At 40.4% G+C, this 19,358-nt stretch overlaps 1 protein-coding gene across 1 annotated transcript in view; it reads right to left on the bottom strand.

Moving 5' to 3' along the window:
• Nucleotides 1-19,157, bottom strand: part of RBBP4 (RB binding protein 4, chromatin remodeling factor) — a 218,478-nt gene extending 199,321 nt beyond the window's left edge. The window contains exon 1 of the mRNA XM_078680737.1: nt 19,026-19,157. The gene's annotated coding sequence lies outside the window, so the exon portion shown is untranslated. The remainder of the gene's footprint in view (nt 1-19,025) is intronic.
• Nucleotides 19,158-19,358: the final 201 nt, after the last annotated feature.

Below are 19,358 nucleotides of genomic sequence, written 5' to 3'. Positions count from 1 at the left end.
ATCCCTGTCTTGACTGACTGTTTGGCTCTCACTATTCTTTCTGACTTTATCTTATTTGGCTGGCCTTCGCTATTCTCTTCGTGTATTCTCTTGTTACATAAACTATCCTTTGAAGCATTCAAACATGTTCTACCACCTGCAAATTGAATTACGGGAACTAGTGTTGATTAACTTGAGGGGAGGAGAGCACATGGGGTCTGAAAGAAGGGTGTTTTTTTGACATTCGATAACTTGTTTTCGAACTATTCCTATTTGTCAGTTTTGTATATTTGGGAGTGGGCATTGTAAATCTGTACGCTATAATAGATTGTGCGCCACGGAATTAAGTGGCAGTCTCCTGAGAATTCACCACTGGTGTACTTCTAGGACCACTGTGCTTAGCTGCAGCTAATAAACTTGATTTTCTACGCCTAACAGTGTGTCTCGTGTATCTGTCTGACAAGGCAGGTGAACCCAGAGATATTAGGCGTGCCCTGCGCCGTTGGACCCATAAGGCCCAGTTCTCCAAATCAATTGATACGGTTTGCTAGACATAAACAATAAAAACACAGTAACAATACTAAAACAATTCAATAAGTGACTGAAGTGACAGAAAGTGAAATAAATGACGTATCGGATTCAAACAAAAAAAGACAAAAACATAAATGCTCTGTCCTTCTCTGGTCTTTCACTATATCATGCACTGTCTGTTTAATTCCTAGCTATAGTGAGCCTGGACATGAGACTGTTTTATGTCGACGTTTTCGACCCTGTGGACATGTGTGCATGTAGCTACATCAAATAGGGTCTTCCTCAGGACAAAACGGCCTAGTGAAAGCCTATATGGAATGGAAAGGAAACTCCTATTAGTGTGGTGTGCGTACTGATAAAATTATATTTTGAGAAGAATCATACAAGGTGAGTACTCACCCTAGTTGTTCAAAAAGCGAATGAGAAAAAATTAACTTCTTCGAGCCCGGATGGAGCATGACCAAGAGCTTTCTCTTATGCGTCCTCGTCAAACATAAAGATCATCTGAAATGGTGAAATTACCCATTATGAGTGAAAATTACCTATTCTTATCATGACAATTTATGTTCTGAGAGTCCCAATGCAATGTGTAGAACACTCACTAGCGAATGTGTGAATTCACCCTGACAAGGGTTGTGATTATTCCTAGAGGTGAGTAGCCACCAACCACAAATAATAAAATGTCACATAGTCATTTGCTTGGCCATTTGCCCTTTTCCACTGAGTGGGGGGCACTTCACCTTAATTGCATGTGCATATTTAGCAACAATGTACACTACAATGCCAAGGTTGGTGTGCTAATGCTAAAACATTGCTGTTTTTTTTGTTTGTTTCTATTTTTAAAATATTTTTTTACTTTCCTTTGTTTTTCAGTTGTACCCGGGTTTACAAACTGTCTTTAAGTTACTGTAATAAAAAGTTAGTCGTATCATTTTCTTTTTACCAATAAGAGTCCAGTTTTCCTGTAATGAGCATTGATCCAGGAAAGTTTCTACCTTCAAGCCCACCTACTGTTGAATTAAAACTGTAAAAGATATACTATGTGTTGTGTCCTGTGTAGAAAGACACCAGGAGCCAGGATGTATATTTAGGTCTTCTTTATTAAGTCTTCAGTTCAGAATACATCTGTCTTGACTCCAGCCAGCCTAGTGTGGTACCAGCCTCACCAGGAGCAGCCTGCCTAGCTGCTCAGCCCATCTCTAACTGCCACATTCATCCCACTCAAGACACCCAGGCATTCTACGCATCACAGGCAAACCAACATTCTAAGACCAACTCACACTCTGGCTGAGCAGCTAGAGTCAGCAGGGCTAGAGTGCATGTTATACTAGTAAGTAGGATATATCATTATCCCTTTTTCTCTAAACAAAAGCAAAAAGGAAACAAGAGAACTAAGCCCAAGTAGAATAATATGACGAATCTCAAAGATGCAGCAAATGGACAAAGCATCAAAGAAGATCGAACCACAAAAACAAGAAAAATCAATAATAGTACAAATCTCTAGGATGCCGCAATGAAGACAAAACATGACAAGAGAAAGAACCATTAGGTAAAGAAAGGATGGTTAAGATAAATACAATTGAATAGCAATATCCCCCATCCCCCTTAAAAAGAGATTTAAACATTTTGAACTATAAGCTAAGGCATAAAATTAGAAGAAATACAGTTCATATCATATTGAATAATACACAGTGACATAAAGCACTATAGCGCAAAAGGGTAAAAGACCCCACAACACAAGTGCCCAAAAGCATAACATTGAATAGTGCTAAAGGTAGAATACCCTGCAACTACAATCCCAATAGTAATGGGAAACAAATCAAATGGGTCGTCACCCATAGAACCAACCGTAAAGGTATGTACTAATGTACTGCGCAACTGTAAAAGGGATTAAAACCCACATCCAACCCTGCGTAGGAGTTTACCTAGGTACATGCGTATGGGGACTAACCCATGTTCCAAACCCCTTGTAGAGATTACATACCCCCACGTAGGAGTAACTGACAGTATTAATTAATGTGGAAAATAAACCCACAACCATCCCTCAAGTAAGGGAACTGTGTGATGACTACACACAAGAACTCATTAAAGACCATCCTAAGCAAAACTTCAGCCTGTGGCACCTCGACACATGAATGTGCAGTAGAAGTTAAAATCATTAGTTTATACTAAACATGCATAACATTTTGTCATTACAACAACAAAACCTAAAATTCCAATTTGAATGGAACACTGCTGAACTGTGACTACGCCGGTGAACGATGTTTCACCCGAGTTAAGGTATAAAAACACTTTCCCTGTACAAGAAAGAGAAAACAAAACAGCCCAAACCAAATAGCTAGACGTGTTGAAAATGCAATACCACAAAGAAATGCTGTAGAGTGCATACAGTTACAATTCCATATTCGCCAAAGTAACATTACACTGAATCACATAGTCTCGTGAGATTTAACCTATGCCCCAAAGTAATGCCTAACAGTGCGACCTGTAAAAAGAAATAAATGACATGAAACATGAATATGGTAACAAGTTTGTGTTGTAAAACATTCCTCATAGTCCTTGCAACAGACGTGGTTTGTATTACCAAATGCCATTACATTTGACAGGCACCCTGAATGATAAACGATGTACAATGCAGGAAAGATACCAAATGAACATTTTCTTCAGCATACTTGAAACGAAGGATGTCCACTCCCAAACTTGTGCTGCAAAATGACACTCCGAGTCCTCGTGTCACATGGTCTCCGACAACCAAGAAACGGAAAGTCACATGTAAACATCCCACGATGTGTATTTCACAAGCTGTTTAATGACGCTCTCAGTTGGAAGACAGTACATAGTGAGTGGCGCATGACGTAGATAAAATTTGTGAGTGACAAATGTGGTTGGCATTAAGAAGCATTGAGGTCAATAAATCTTCACCAAACAGGAAACAACAAGAGAGGAAGGCAAATGCAGCCACCAACCACAAGATGGCGGCACGCTGACGACGTTGCTGCCGAGTGGCTCACGGTGCCTCCGTGCACCAAAACGTCCTAAGTGCCAGAAATCGAAGCCAAAGCAGCGGTAAACATCACACTGAAGAAACAAGTTCACAGGGCCGGAGGACTGCCTGCGACGCGGAGGACAGCAAGCGATCCTTCTGATGGACAAAGGTAAGCATGTGAATGGATGGTCTCGTGACATAGTTTTTTTTTTTTTTTTTAATGAATGCTGCGTTTAAACCGCCGAAAATCTAAGGGGCAGCCACAAACAGCTAAAATTAAAAGAAAATTGGCTTACCCACAAACTGGCATAAGTAAAGAGATTGACTGGGAAACGTTGCTTAAATAGTTTCCTCGAATAGCAGAAAAACGTTGAGAAAGTCCACTAAAATTGTAGACAAAGTGCACTGCTAACTCTGTGCTTGAGAACCACACGGACTGGTCTTTGCGCCTGTTCCAATGAAGCTAAAACTATGACACCATCCACTAAGTGTTAAAAGGCAGACCTCCATTTCCTTGAACAACATTCCCAAAATTAGCATTTAGTCCAAAGTGGATGCACTGTCCCCATTTGAAAATGAAGTCACTCACCTTGATGCAACTGCTAGACATGCATCAAACATTGCTTAAAGACAGCATGTGCTGTGAAACCAGAGCAAGACCCCATGTGAGAATCTCTTTTTCCATGCAGACAGGATCAAACATGTGGAATTCAAAAAATGTCCAGAGACTTCGCGCTGGAACCACACTTCTAAAGCAAACATCCAGAGGTAGGCAAACCAGGGGCAGATCCCATGTTTCTTTAAACCTTCTTGTGCTGCAATCACTTTCTGTGCAGCAACTGTACGCTGTTAATTTCAGCATCTTTAAAATACAAAAATTGTCTTTTTCATATGGACTTTTTCTTCCTTTTTGTGGTCCTTTATGACTACAAATCCCAAATTGTTCCTTTCCCTTAAAGACATTGTAAACTCTGTAGCACGATGTGGCTGGTATGCCAACACCTGGTTGTAGAAAGGCTACCCATTTAACTCACAAACATTTTTGTACGTTACCATGTGGCTGGAACACCAGATGAGGCTGTAGTTGAACTACTCCTCCAACTCACTATTGTCCTCTGTGGCTGGAACACCAAATTCGGTTGTAGTTGTACTACTCCTCCAACTCACTGTAGCTGTAGTATTCCCAGGCTGTAGTGTCAGTTGAAGGTGACACTACTTGCTGGGGCTGTCCATTGGAAGGACACTGGTGGGGCTGGCGCTGGCTTGCCTGGAAATACAATCTTTGTCTTAGTAGTCGCATGTAGGATCTCTTGGTTTCTCTTGTGGTTCCTTAGTTTCTTTGTTTCTTTGCTATACCAAGAGTCTCTAGGGTTCAAGTCTGCTCGTCGCCAAAAATATGTTGTGTCCTGTGTAGAAAGACACCAGGAGCCAGGATGTATATTCAGGTCTTCTTTATTAAGTCTTCAGTTCAGAATACATTTGTCTTGACTCCAGCCAGCCTAGTGTGGTACCAGCCCCACTAGGAGCAGCCTGCCTAGCTGCTCAGCCCATCTCTAACTGCCACATTCATCCCACTCAGACACCCAGGCATTCCACGCATCACAGGCACACCAACATTCTAAGACCAACTCACACTCTGGCTGAGCAGCTAGAGGCAGCAGGGCTAGAGTACATGTAGAGTACATGTTATACTAGTAAGTAGGATATAACACTATGTAAAAAAAAAGTCAGATTTTTAAAACAAAATTAAATCCATGTTAATTGCACCCCGTTCAGGCACCGTATTTTCTGTTACGTTTTTGTTGGTTATCCTTGCAATACAAGTTATTCTTAAAACGCCAGACCTAAGGTGCCTGTTTGTTTACAAGGTCTAAATGTATATCCTTTGCTGTCAACAGGACAAATGTAGGAAAGGGTTAACAAGAATAAAGATGATAAAAACATTTCATCACTCTCGTATATTAGCCCTATAAAACAAAATGTACTGGGAAGCAATTGCTTGTATGAAAGTTGGTATTTGGGTTAGCTGCAATGTGTTAGTATGCAATCTCAGTTATTGAGACAATGTGACAATAAACAATTTTATTGTAAAGTCAGATTGGGCTTTCGAATTATATTATTTTTTTTATTTTTGTATAAGACTTTATTCACAGCTGTATGACAACAAATATGGCAATGCATTTGAGACTTACAGTATAACAGCCGGTGTTTTTCTTTTTCTCCCCAACACATAACTTCCCACCCATGCAGGATTATCCTTCGACATGTATCCAGCGGAGTTTCAACATCACTTTACATTCCATATCACAACGTAATTGTATACCTATGTTTGCCATCAACATCTTGTGGGATTAAACAAAGCGAAAATAAACTATCCCTCCGACCAGTACTCTCGGAGTCGTATGCAAGACCAAATCATGTGGAGGAACCCAGCCTCGTCCTCTCCGCAACGCGGACATTTGTGAGGGGAGTCCGGAAACATTTTATGTAAGCGTTTGGGGGTCAGGTATGCTCTGTGCAGAACAATCACTTGTATAAACCGAAATTTTACATTGCGTGATACCCGTCTGGGGTGCTCCAGAACCGTGTTCCATTCCTTCTCTGTCAGTTCTGTGGCCGTGTCTTGGACCCAAGTGTTCATAAGGGTCGTCGTCGGGATTGAAGCGTGCGTCCTGATGCCCGTATATAGCCAACGCACTAAATGTCCTCCCTTCCCCATGTAATACAGTAAGTGGACCAACTCGTGTTGAGGGGGTTGGAGTCGTTGCGTTGCCCCCTGTGGTGTATGTAATGTGTGATTGTGTGATTGTGGCGGGTAGTAAATACAACCGGATGGGGGCGCCAGTGGCTTGCAAGAAGGCGTCATGATCAAGTAGGTTGTCATCTCCGAAAAAGGTGCCCACTGGCGTTACTCCGGCCTCCTGCCAGGGGCGCAACACTCTAACGGTAAGCCTACCTTGCGGCGTTGGAAGTCCCAACAGAGGGATATTTGCCGCCTACGCTACTGCCGCGGACGTATATGTTAAGGCTTTCCGCCAGCATACCAGAGCCGTGCGGAGGAGCGGGTGGCAGTCCGCGGGAATACGGCTCTGCGGGGGCAACAAGGCATGCAGCTCTCCCCGGCTCAGTCTCTCTGTCGTGTAGTCTATTTCGTAAAGGTTCCGTCCTGCCGTCCAGTAGGAGTCCACTTGAGTTGACTGGCATAAAAATATCCTTTAAAGTCTGGGGCCCCGAGTCCCCCTGCCCTAGTCCCTAGCTTCAGCTTCCGAAGTCCTATCCGTCGCCTCCCAACCCCCCATATTAAGGTAATTAAAAGTGTATTAAGTGTACCAAAGATTGACTGCGGCAGAATTACAGGGAGGTTAACAAAATAATACAATATACGGGGCAGCATTTCCTTCCCCCTGTTTTCGGCTACCCAGTTGCCTCTTTTGGTTGGCACAGAGGCCGTTCATACTATGCTCTTGATAACGCCCGACCACCCTTCCTCGTCTGCATCCCACATAAAGCTGTTCGGATGCGCCCAGGACTAGGGAGCGGGCACCCAGCGACCCATGTGACATCGGAGGGTGTGATACTGCCTCTGTCCCCTGCTACATTGACCAGGGAACTCCATTTCAAACAATGACTGTCGACCTTTCTTTTTGAACACGCTAATTCCTTGTCACAGTGCTACGGACTGCGGGCACTGCACCATGAGTCATTTACAAGCACCGTCACTTATGAACTGATGCACTTCTACCAGCAACTGTTTATTTTCACTCATGTGTAACTGATATGTCGACATGTCCTATCTGCTGGGTTACTGTTTGTAGCAACAATTCGTTGTTCTGATACTGTATGAATACCTACTGGCTTATCTGTGAAACTAAATAAAGTTTGGGACCGTTGGTCTTTAAAAAAAAAAAATACGGGGCAGCATCACCATTTTGGAAATAGCAATCCTACCCATAACTGATAAAGGTAGCGCCGTCCAGAATCCTATAGAATTGCGATGACGAGTGATAGCCCGTTTAATGTTCCCATCTATCTGGTCCTCATGCTTCCTGTATACCTGGATCCCCAGGTATTTAAATGTGGTAGGAGCCACTGGGATAAGGTGGGCCCCAAAGGGGATGAAGTCTGGGCCTGGTGCATCTCGGAAGTAGAAGCCGTTCGATTTGTCTGGGTTTATAGCCAGGCCCGAGACTCCAGCAAAGCGTTCAAAGATCTCGTAGATAGCCATGTGATCCGCCTCCAAATCCTGGAGGTATAATAAAATATCGTCTGCGTAGATCGATATCAGATTGTAAATGCCATTGCGTGGGATGCCTCTTTGTGTCTCCCTGGTTCGTAGGGCTATGGCCAGGGGCTCTAAGGCGAGGACAAATAACAGTGGGGCCAGGGGGCAGCCCTGTCTAGTTCCACAGTGCACTGTGTATTTGTCGGAAATATGCCGCCCTGTGCGTGCCCTTGCCGAAGGTGCGGTATATAGCAACCTGATCCAAGCCAGGAGGGAGACCGGAAACCCAAACTTCTCCAAGGCTGAAAACATGAATTTCCAAGACAGTGAATCAAATGCCTGTCTAAGATCTAATGCTATATAGCCCGCTCTAGGGAAGTCCTGCGGAGTGGCCGCCATGAGTGCATGCAGCCGGCGTGTGTTCATGGAGGTGCTCCTTCCCGGAAGAAATCCACATTGGTCTCTATGGATCAAGGTAGGGAGGTATGCCTGCAGTCGTAAAGCAATCGCTTTGCTAAGTATTTTATATTCTGTGGAAAGCATCGACAGAGGTCGATAATTAGACATGTCCAAACGGTCTCTCCCAGGCTTCGGCAGTGAGACGACCAGTGCCTGCATGGTAGATTCAGGCAGGTGTCCTTCTTCCAGCGCCGCTCGGTATATTTTCTCTAGTATCGGCACTAGGATATCCGAGTAGGTCGCGTAAAATTCTACCGGGAGCCCATCCATACCAGGCGTTTTATTGCGGTTAAGGGATTTGATGGCTGCCCGTATTTCGTGCTGTGTTATGGGTCCCTCAAGGTCTTTCTGGGCATCTACGGTCAGTGTTGGGAATGGGAGGTCGGCCAGAAAGTCGGTTATACGCCCCAGGTCCTCCTGCGCAGGCTGGGCATACAATGCTGTCAGATGGTCACAGAATGCTTTATTGATCTCGGTTTGTGTGTGAACCAATTCACCTGCACTAGTCCGTATTTGAGTTATCACCGAGATATTTGGGTGTTCTCGTACCAAACGGGCTAATAGTGCCCCTGACCTGTCTGCTTCCGCATGTTGTCGGCGGAGATATTCTTTGTGGTCTATAACTCGTAGTGTTTCTAAGGTATCTGCGTGTTCTATATTCAATTATATTAGTTGAATGCTTAAAGTTATCACACAAAATGTTCATTGAAAAGAACTCAATCCACAGAACTTAATGCACAATGCTCATCAAATTCCATTGGGCTCTGGGGCGGAGGGGGTGGGGGTGGTGTCACTTGACGAAAGGTGCTCCTGCTGTTAGCATAATAAGCACTTTCTAGAGAAAAGACAAGTTGTCGTGTTTTGGTGTAATGGTGTCAGCACAACAGGTCTGATATGCATAAAAAAGAAGGTAGTAGTAAAGCCAAGAAAATGCATTCTTATTTGTGAGAGCAATAGCAAGCTGTGGCATGGATTTTGTTTCATTTTAACTCATTTTTGTTCGCTTTTCAAAGAACTGAGCTTGAATGTATTGCATGTTGCTTCTGTTATGTCTGTAATTCAATTACGGCTTACTTGTATGGTAGCTTCTTTCTGTATTGCCTTCATAAGTCTCTTTCTTGATCCACTTTAATAGAAAATATACTTCTGTATATAACTAAAGAGAATCGTATTGATTTCTCTTTGAATCAAAAACATTAGTTATATGTACGTTGCGGCTAGTTTGTTTACTGCCCCTCTTTTCAGGTGTGATTTCTTCCTGTGATATCATAGGCCAGTACTTAACCTCATTGGACGGATGCCATGTAGAAAATGAACATTTTGAAACTCAAAGGCATATAAGACTGTGATCCATTCAAACCTCTATATCGACTGTCTTAAATTTGTATGCTGTACCCAACTAACACCGTTCTAGCACAGAGCAGCTTGAAGTCTCGTCATGTGTGCAGGCACTTGAGAATCTTCATACACACATTGTTTATAACCAGAATACTGCTGCGACGTAGCATATAAAACCAACCAACTTTGCGCGGCCATATCTCAGAGATTGTGCATGAAGTGCTGCTCCAGTCATATAACATTCCCATATATAAAGCAGCCCTAATTTATGTTGCTTGTGTGGCAGCATTGTAGTTAAATCTGGTCAGACACTAGCCACACTTTAATGTAACATTTTAAACTACAATCTCTTTCAAATACATTTAGTGTATCATATTTCCGTTGGTAATGATAGGCTTTCATTCAGGAATGTTCCTGATTTATTGTCAACTACCTTATTCTGTGTATTAAGAGCTTTATCTGTTAACCTAAACCTTCATCTTGTACTGTGTAACAAAGAAGGCAATTCGTTTTCGTTATTTTTCTCCTTTGCAGATACTTATCAGTTCTCTTAAAGGTTTGCGCTAGATACCTATTCTTTAACTGGTTTCTTGTGCTTTTTGATCTCTTTGCAGATAAAACGCAATCCCTCTCACTAGCAGTACATATTGGCTAGCAATTGAGGTTGCTGCATAGAGAAGTTGTGTTTTCTGTGCAAAGGTCAAAGTGAACATAATAGGAAAAAACATTTTCAAGTGAAGCATTACCTAATGCCTCACAACACATAGTTTAATAGCACAGTTAGATTTATAAATAGAACTGTGATTAATAGCCACAGCATATGTTAGTGTGAGTGACTCTTAGCCAATAGAAATGTAATAAATTAATAAACTGTGATCCTTTCACTGTAAATTGCAGTACCTCCCATCTGCCTATGCTTACTGCTTTGAATACGTCCAAGAGTTTTTGCTGTGTCCGCTCACTTGGCAGAACTTCACTTTAAACTTCTGAAACGTAATCTTGTGTATGTTATCGTTGTGTGCTAGGAAACCCCGACTGCGTTTATTTTTTTCATTTTGTACACTCTTAAAGCTGAGCTATTCAGTAAGGGTCCATGACATATGTATGCTTGACAGATTTTCATGGTAATAGACCATGCAAATGAGTTCTCTTTAGAGTCGCGGTATGCAGATAAACTAGGTAGATATTTTGGAAAATCTTAAAAGGATCTGGAACTCTTGGTCCTCAGTTGCTCACCTGCTTAAAAACTGTCAACTTTAAGTTGCCCAGAACATAACAGTATAGTCCTTATTCAAGTTTTTGGTAATTTAAAAATTCTATAAGATAATTGGTATATGCAATAAATGTATGTAGTACAATATTGTTTCTTTTGCGATCGTGAAACTTTTGTCATTGAAAAAAGTAAATTAATTTTTTTGTTATATCCAAAGCGACTTTGTGCCATTACATTGAATTACATAATAGAGGCGGGTTGTAATCTGTAAAATGTAAATGCCGGAATTTGTAAAGCGCACAGCTACCTCCACCGGAGGTGTCCCGGCGCTGTCTGTATACCGCTTAGGAACCCTTCCTGGCTTTCCTGGGAAATGTCCACTCCTAGGCACCCCCCAGGTGCAGCCAGGCATCCCAGCGCTTTTGGGGCCGTTGTGGAGACTAAGCAAGCTATTGCCCAGAGTTGCAGCGTGGGACCCATGATCAGAACAGGCACTGAGGCGAGGATATCCAGTCAGGGGAATTAATGAGCCGGAGACCCGCCGAGGTAGGAATCGAATCCTGGTCCCTGGCCAAAGCTCTGCATCATGGTCTGCCTGCTCTAACCATTGAGCCACACTTCTCCACTTGTAATCTGTATTCCATGACATTCTAATGCCGATATGATTTGAGGTCGTAAATCCCTTCATTTGTTTCCTCACTAATAACTAAGGGTCAGATGTAGGTGGCCCATTACCGGTCGGTAAACCCGAAATTCGGTAAATTTCAGGTTTACCGACCGGTATTGAGCCATTTGTTATGTAGGGGAGATTCGGTAAATACCGAATTGGTATTTACTGATTCGGGCCTCCAGGCCCAAAGGAATGAATGGCAATTACCGAATCGGTAAGTACCGATTCGGTAAATACCGAATCCTAACAATTCAGTGATTTTCACCGAATTATTTGCTACATAGCATTTACCGATTCTAAAATACCAAATTGGTAAAATTCGGTATTTTAGAATCGGGTACCTACATCTGGCCCTCAGTAACAAACCTCGTGGCTCCGACCAGCCATCTGTGCCATGGTTAGGACATGTACCTGTGGTGTTAATTTAAACTCTTTGCAGTCTTATTTGCAGGCTGTGAGTAGTGTTGATGTGCATTTGCAACTTCCTCCTCCAGGCTAGGTTGAGAAACACGCCTTTGGAAGATTTTATTTTTGCAATTAGTCTAGCACAGCAAAAACATCTTGCCACTTGCAAAATAGAGGGGAGCTGTTGTCTTGGCACTCATCTTTGGTCTGCTTTACTGTTTGCAACAGTACTGATAGTGTATGGATTTTGAAAGTGTTGATTGGTTGTTATTAAGCCTTATTCCATACAACTTCTCCTTGGTGTCAAAGTGAAATTAAATCGGCATTTAGGCAAGTTGAACTGCTTCTTAATTTACGTAGTCCCAGCACGGCTGGCACGGCTGAGGTTACAACCATCGTAAACAAGTAGAGAATGCCCTTGAGCTCCACTTGGATAGTAGCAATCTCTACCTTCAGCCCCACTTTCTTTTACCTGTGCAAGTGCTAATATGGCTAACCATCTCCCTGCTATGCTCTAAAGAACAGATTACAACCCCCGGTTACCATCAATTTTGGACAAGCACTTAAATCATCCACATCTTCAGGCTATGTGTGCAAGTCAAAAAATGGGGCCAGGCTAGAAAGGTCACATGGGTGCAGTTTAGTGTCATCATACATTTTATTTTGAAAAAATTGCAACCAAATACAAGCAATCAAATAGATATCGAATTACAATTAAAAAGATTAATTGAATTCAAACTTACACAATGCGAAAAACAAGAAGTAGTGAATCAAAAATAGTTGCATATAGAACTGTTATTATAAAATGTATAAGAGAAAGAGAAAGGTGGAGTGGGAGGGAGGGAAGGGGAAACAAGTGCAAAGGAAACACTAGTATAATTAACTAAATATATATGAAGGTAAAAAAGTTTAATATACTTTAAAAGGCATCAAACAAGAAAAGGAGGAAATTGCTGTAAATCAGAAGTATGATATCAATTTAAAGTGAAAGACAAAGAGAGAATATATAATTATAAATATAAAACAATAATATATCCTTATAAACAATTCATGGTGGTTTGGGGACCTCTTCTCATGAAGGGTGATGACGGGCAGATCTTTGTGCAGAAATGTCTACAGGAGACCACATGCGTTCTCTTTTCAGGAGTAGGGACAGAGGAGAAACATAGGCACGATCTAATCGATGGTTATAACATGCACTGTATCACCAAGATGGGAAGGAAAGTTGTGTGGACTGATTCCAATTTTTTGTTATTTGCTTGAAAGCAATAGCAATCAATAAATCCACAATGTGCATGTTTTGAGAAAGGGTTTGCCAATTATCAAATAATGAGCCTAGAAATACAGCTTCAGGGGAGAAAGGGAAACAGGTATGGCAAATGGTATTAATTTGAGACCATACTTTCAACCAAAATTGATGAATAAAGGGACATAAAAAGAGCATATGAAAACAGGAGTCAATTATATATAAACAAAAGTGTTTGAGTCATGCTGGCTGATCTTGCGGTTTTGCGAAGTTTCAAACATAATTTATCCCAAGAAATAATAGGCCATGAGGAGTGGAACTCAGATTCCCATTGGAGCTCCGTGTGGGTCTTAGATCTGTGTACAGTAAGTGTAGTAAGGAATTTGTAAATGGGTGATGCACTAGCTTGGCCATTTAAAATGGGAAGAATGTTGCGATGAGGTAATAAAGAGTGTGGTGTAGAGAATAAAAGAATCTTTTAAATGTTTGATAGACAAATTAAATTTGATAGAGAAAGATTTTGGTAAATGATAAAGTGATTGTGCATCAGAGAAGGTAAGGAAAGAATCTTTTGAGTATAACTGATGAATCCAAAGTAAACCTCTGTCTCGCCAAGTCTTTCAAAAAATGGGTTTATAGTTCATTTTAAGGAATTTATTATGCCATATTGATGAATTAAGAAATGCGTCCTTATCTGAGAAGTGTGATAGCATAAAGGAATGAAAACGTTTTTGAGTAGTATTATGTACTAGATAGAGTATGAGAATTATGGGTGAAAGTGAGGGATTCATCAAGGGAAAAAGGGGATAGAAAGGAGTGTGCTAAGTCCTTCCATAATGGAGAGGGATTGGGAGTAGAATCCTTTAATGATTTAGAGAGTTGCTTAAGAAGGAAGGCATTATGATAAAGTTGAAAATCTGGCAAATCAACCCTCCCCCCTGAGATTTGGGGCATTTTAGCTTGATTAAAGACACGCGTGTTTTTTTCTTTTTCCATAAAAATACTAACAGAATAGAATTAATTTTTTTGAAAAAATATGTCGGAAGATGTAGAGGGATAGCTGAAATCATGTAAAAAATAATGGGAGCCAGCATCATTTTAATGGTATTGAGTCTGCTCCACCAGGATAAGTATAAAGGATGCCATTTAGCAGTAGACGTAAAAGAGTAGAGAAGAGACTGGTCAAATTTAGGTAAAGCGTTTTCTTAATAGAAGGAGCTAATAGAAGACCTAAATATTTAATTTGTTGGGGACTCTATGAAAAATGAGTAGAGAGAAAATCTTAAAAAACAAAAGATATTCAATGGTAAAATTTCACATTTATCGTGATTTAATTTGTACCACAAAGTAAAGAGAAAGCTTCTGCTATAAAGGCTGGAACGGAGAGTTGTGGTTTAGATAAAAACAAGAGAATGTCATCTGCATAGACACTCATTTTAATATGAAGGTTATCATGTTGGATACCATGTATTTCAGAGTATTGTTTGATTTTAGCTAGAAATGGTTCTAAAACTAGAATAAAAAGTAGAGGGGAAAGGGGACAGCCTTGGCGAACACCTCTTTGTAATATAAAGGAGTCAGAGAACGAACCATTAGTAAAAATAGTAGCTTTGGGTGAAGTGTATAATAAAGAAATATAAGAAATGAATTTGGGACCAAAACCGAACCAGGATAATATATAAAAAATAAAAGACCAATCCATTCAGTCAAAAGCTTTCTCAGCATCCAAAGAGATGGCTGCAAGGAATGGGGATATTTGTTAGCTTTATGTAATATATTAAAGATGTTTCGGGTATTGTCCGAGATATTCCACTTTAATAAAGCCAGATTGTTCTTTACAAATAATAGATTGCAAGGCAGGCTCTAACGAGAGGGCAAGAATTTTACCAAAAAAGTTATAATCAGAATTAACTAAAGATATCGGTCTATAATTTTTACAGAAATGAAGGCCTTTCCCATCTTTAGGGATTGGGAAAATAAGAGCATCTTGAAAATGCTGGAGGGAGCAATAGAGGAGAGAAAGTAAGAAAACAAAGAGAGGAGATAGGGAAGAAGGGCTTTAGAAAAATTGGAGTAGAATTCCACAGGGAATCCATCTGGGATACCTGTATTTAGAAGTTTTAGGGCTTGAAAAATATCATTTATAGAGATATCGTGTTCCAGTGAAGAGAAATTAACATCTGTGAAACATTGTTTTTGTATGGAAGCAACTTTGTATATCCAGGGAATCTGGAGTAGATTCAGGAGTATACAGGGAAGTATACTATTTTCGGAACTCATCTAAAATATCAAGATGTTTAGTGACTGGGGTAGAGGCAGAATTTAATACATAGTCAATATTGGAGCGGTCCTTTCTAATTTTGAGATATGAGGCAAGAAGCTTTCCCGCTTTATTTTGACTACCATAGTACCGAGCACTACCCCTAAGAAGGTAGGCAGAAGCATTTTCCGTGGATAATGTATTATATTTACATTTTTCTTTGATTAGATTATTAAGATCATCTAAAGAATTAGTGAATGTATCAAGGGATTCAGGTAATTTAATGGATTTAAGAATTTCATTTGCTTTATGAGAATTTTGGCGTTTCTTTTTAGCAACATAAGAAATAATAAAGTCCCTGGCAGAAGCTTTAAAAGAGTCCCAAACAATAGAAAATGATAAAACAGAAAGTAAATTATGTTAAAAAAATTCAGTAATGAACTCTTCAAAGGAGGAAGTGAAAGTTTGAGCAGCTAATAAGGAAGTATTAAAACGCCATCTCTTTCGAGAAGGAGTGATGGGAAGTGATTCTAGGTCTAATATTACAGGAGCGTGATCAGAGATCAGAATGGATCCAATGTGTGCATGTAAGATAGATTGAGTTAGTGCTTTTGTGATAAATAAGATAATCTATTTGTGATTGTGAAAGGTGAGTGGGGGAGAAGAAAGTATATTCACGAAGTTGTGGGTGGCAGAGTCTCCAAGAGTCAACGAGGGATCTATGAGCAATGAGATTGGTGAATTGCTGGTGCATTGGTGAAGGAATAAAAGGTGCTTTAGATGTGCGATCAATGTAAGGGTCAACAATTTGATTACAATCTCCACCGAAAATTATATATGGAGTATCAATAGACATCAAAAGAGAGGAAATGTGTGGCCAGAAAGTGTTATCTGGCCTAGTAGGTGCGTATATGTTAAATAAAGTAATAGGTATATCATTCATTTTGAGGTAAATAAGTAACCATCAACCATCATCATCTAAGTCTTGCGAAAGAAAAGAAACGTTAAGTCTTTTATGAATAAGAATTACGGTACCATTTCATTTACTAGTGCCTGGGGAAGAGAAAACATGTCCTACCCATTATCTCTTAAGCTTAAGAACTTCTGAAATAATTAAATGGGATTCTTGAAGAAAAACAATATCTGATTTAAGATGGGATAAATGGGAGAGTATCCTTTGCCTTTTAATGGGTGTACCCACACCTTTAACGTTCCAAGAAATAACACGTAAAGTCATTATTCAACCGTAAAATAGAACATTTACAATATTACAGCATAAATACAAATGCAATAAACAACGTAATACTTAAAGAGAAAGGAGCAATAATCAGTTTTTTAATTGAAGCATAAAGGAAGAAGAGAAAATGGCAATGAGCGAAATATTGAATTAGGATATAAGAGAAGAAAGAGTGGTGTTGAGAAAATACCAGACAAAGAAAAAAGGAAAGGGGAACAAGTAAGAAGGAAGAGGAAGGGAAAATGTAGGAAAAAGGTAGGACAAGAACATCAAAACATACCAGTGACTCAAGCATGGGTGGAGGGCGTTGAGGCAACAGGACGAAAAGACTAACCAGCTTTAACACCTCCGGGGGAGACCACGAGGAAGGAAATATTCTAGACAATATTAAACAATGGAGGATAAATAACTGGAGGGAGATAACACCTAAAAGGAAGGACATGGGGGGGAAGAGAAAGTTAGCTTATTTGTCATAAACAAGGAAAACGTGAAATAAATATGTAATTACAAATATAGCATCAAAATGATGAAAAACGTGTTTAGGAAAAACATGAAATAATTTAGACGATAAAGAACAGACGGAGGACAAAAACAAGAGGGAAAACGACACCTGAAACGGAAGACATGGAAAAAGGCGAAAATTTATTCAATTATCCAGGACATGGAAGACATAAGAAAAATACATGACTAATTCTTGACACTGAAAAAATAATAAAGTTCTCAGGAGGAGGAAGTTCCTGCAAAATCCATAGATTCCTAGTAGAGCTGGATCTTCATATGTGTTTGTTTTATTTTTATACGTTACTTTGAACAAGCAAGGATGTATCAAACCAAATCTGCCATTTAACTCTCATAGCGCTGGTCGCATGGCAAGAAAGCTTTTCCTTTTATCTGCAGTGGTTTTGGCATAATCCTGTGAGAAAAATAGTTGTGAACCTTGCCAGGAGATGCGACGCTTGATTTTGACTGCCTGCAAAACTTTCAATAAGTCAGTATATTCCAAGAAACCTCTTGGTTTAAACTGAGATGAAGAAGCAGAGGGAGGGTGACCTAATCTGTGAGCTCTTTGTATATTCAAAAGGGGAGAAGCTGGAATATCAAGCAATTGTGGAATGAAAGATTGGAAGTAGGCTATAGGGTTGGATCCCTCCAAACCTTCGGATAATACATAAATACGTATATTATTACGGATACTTAGATTTTCGAGGTTTCAAACTGCTTTTGAAGTTGTAATATTTCAGCTTTCATAGGGGAGATTTGTTGTGAAGAGACCTGCAACGACTCGATTTGACCTTCCATAGAAGTAAGTTTAGTTTGAAGCGAGAACCAATTATCCTCCAACCTTTGTAGACGAATATTTGTTTCTTCCATATATGGTTTAAGAGCACGTATTTCATCCAGAAGCAGTTCAATTGACGAAGGAGGAGGAGAAATAGTAGGAGTAGGAGGATCCTTTTTGACTCTTTTGATGGAGGATAGTGACGTTGAAGTATTTGCTTTAGATGTAGTCTTAATATTAACTTGAGAGGAAGGAGGTCCAGAAACAGGTATAGGAGAAGACATGGGAGATGAAGCTACGGAGAGATGAGGCATTTTTTTTGCGTGGGATCCATGTCGTCTTGTAGGATAGAAAAGGGGTTGGAGATAGGCAACGTAGTAAATTTTGAGCGGGAGGTAGACAAACTGGGCGAAATGTTGCTTCGTCCCCCTCTGGTCATCCCCATAGACATGAGAGAAAAAAGGCAGGCAAGTATTTGTAGAGGAACATGTTGAAAGAACCTAATGGAAAGCGCAGATATTCCAGAATGACCACAGCAAAAATAGAAAACACGGAGTATAAATTATTGGCCAAATTATAAAATATCTTCCAGCAATTGTGAATACAGTTATTGTATGCCACCAGGTGAAAGAAATAACGCGGAGATGAGTTTGTTATGACATAAGCAATAAATTGTAAGAGAAATCCTCTTCGAAATTATTCAAAAATAAGTAATTAACTTGAAAAAATAGCATTCCTGAGAAGAAAATTGCAGCAGTAGGTAAATACTTGAAAGAACCACAAGATGGCAGTACCAAATCAGTTAGAAAACTTCACTAACATGCCAGAACACATTTCTAAAAGCTGAAATGAATAGTTAATGCAGAACAGAAGTTGTTCTGTGTAGTACACATTCTTTTCTCAATAGCACAATATGAAGAGAATACAGCTACATGAAATAAACTGCAGACGAGCTGTCAAAGTGCATTCCTCGAATGCGCTGTATATAAGAGTGGAAAATAGGAGGAATATGTATTTAGGGCTAAGACATAAAGGTGCCCTTTCTGTAAAAACTGAAGCGTTTAAAAAAACGTGGCATTTCTCTGAAGTGGTGAATTCTCCATGAGGTGAACGTTATGGAGAGCACAAGATGGCGGTTGCGGGCTCCTCGCAAAGCGCGCCGCATATCTGGAATACAGTTCAGTAAGAATGTGGGCTTACCGCAGTATAGGAAAAGTAGCTGCAGACTCAGTGAAAGTTCCTTCGTTCAATTCTGTGTTCAAAACCTTCCATGGAGCCCCTCCATCGGTCACTTTTAATCAGCTCCCTTGAAGTCAGTCCGGAGCCGTATCAGCTTGCCGCCATCCTCATCTGAGCTCAAGCCACGCCCCGAGGGTGCAGTTTAGCTTTGGTCCTATGTGTTACCTGCGGACAACGTATGTTTGCTTTATGTTGAGGGAGGTGTGCAGCAGGAATTTTTATTGGAGTTTTTTTTTTGAGTGAGTCGCTTGTTCGGACATTAAAAGTTCTGCTCTGGGGGTGGCCAAGATGGCG

The sequence above is a fragment of the Lissotriton helveticus genome, chromosome 3_1 (genome assembly GCF_964261635.1).
Source record: "Lissotriton helveticus chromosome 3_1, aLisHel1.1, whole genome shotgun sequence".
In the NCBI taxonomy this organism is placed as follows: Eukaryota; Metazoa; Chordata; class Amphibia; order Caudata; family Salamandridae; genus Lissotriton; species Lissotriton helveticus.
Note: the sequence above shows the minus strand (reverse complement) of the source record. Positions and strands in the feature narration are given on the sequence as shown.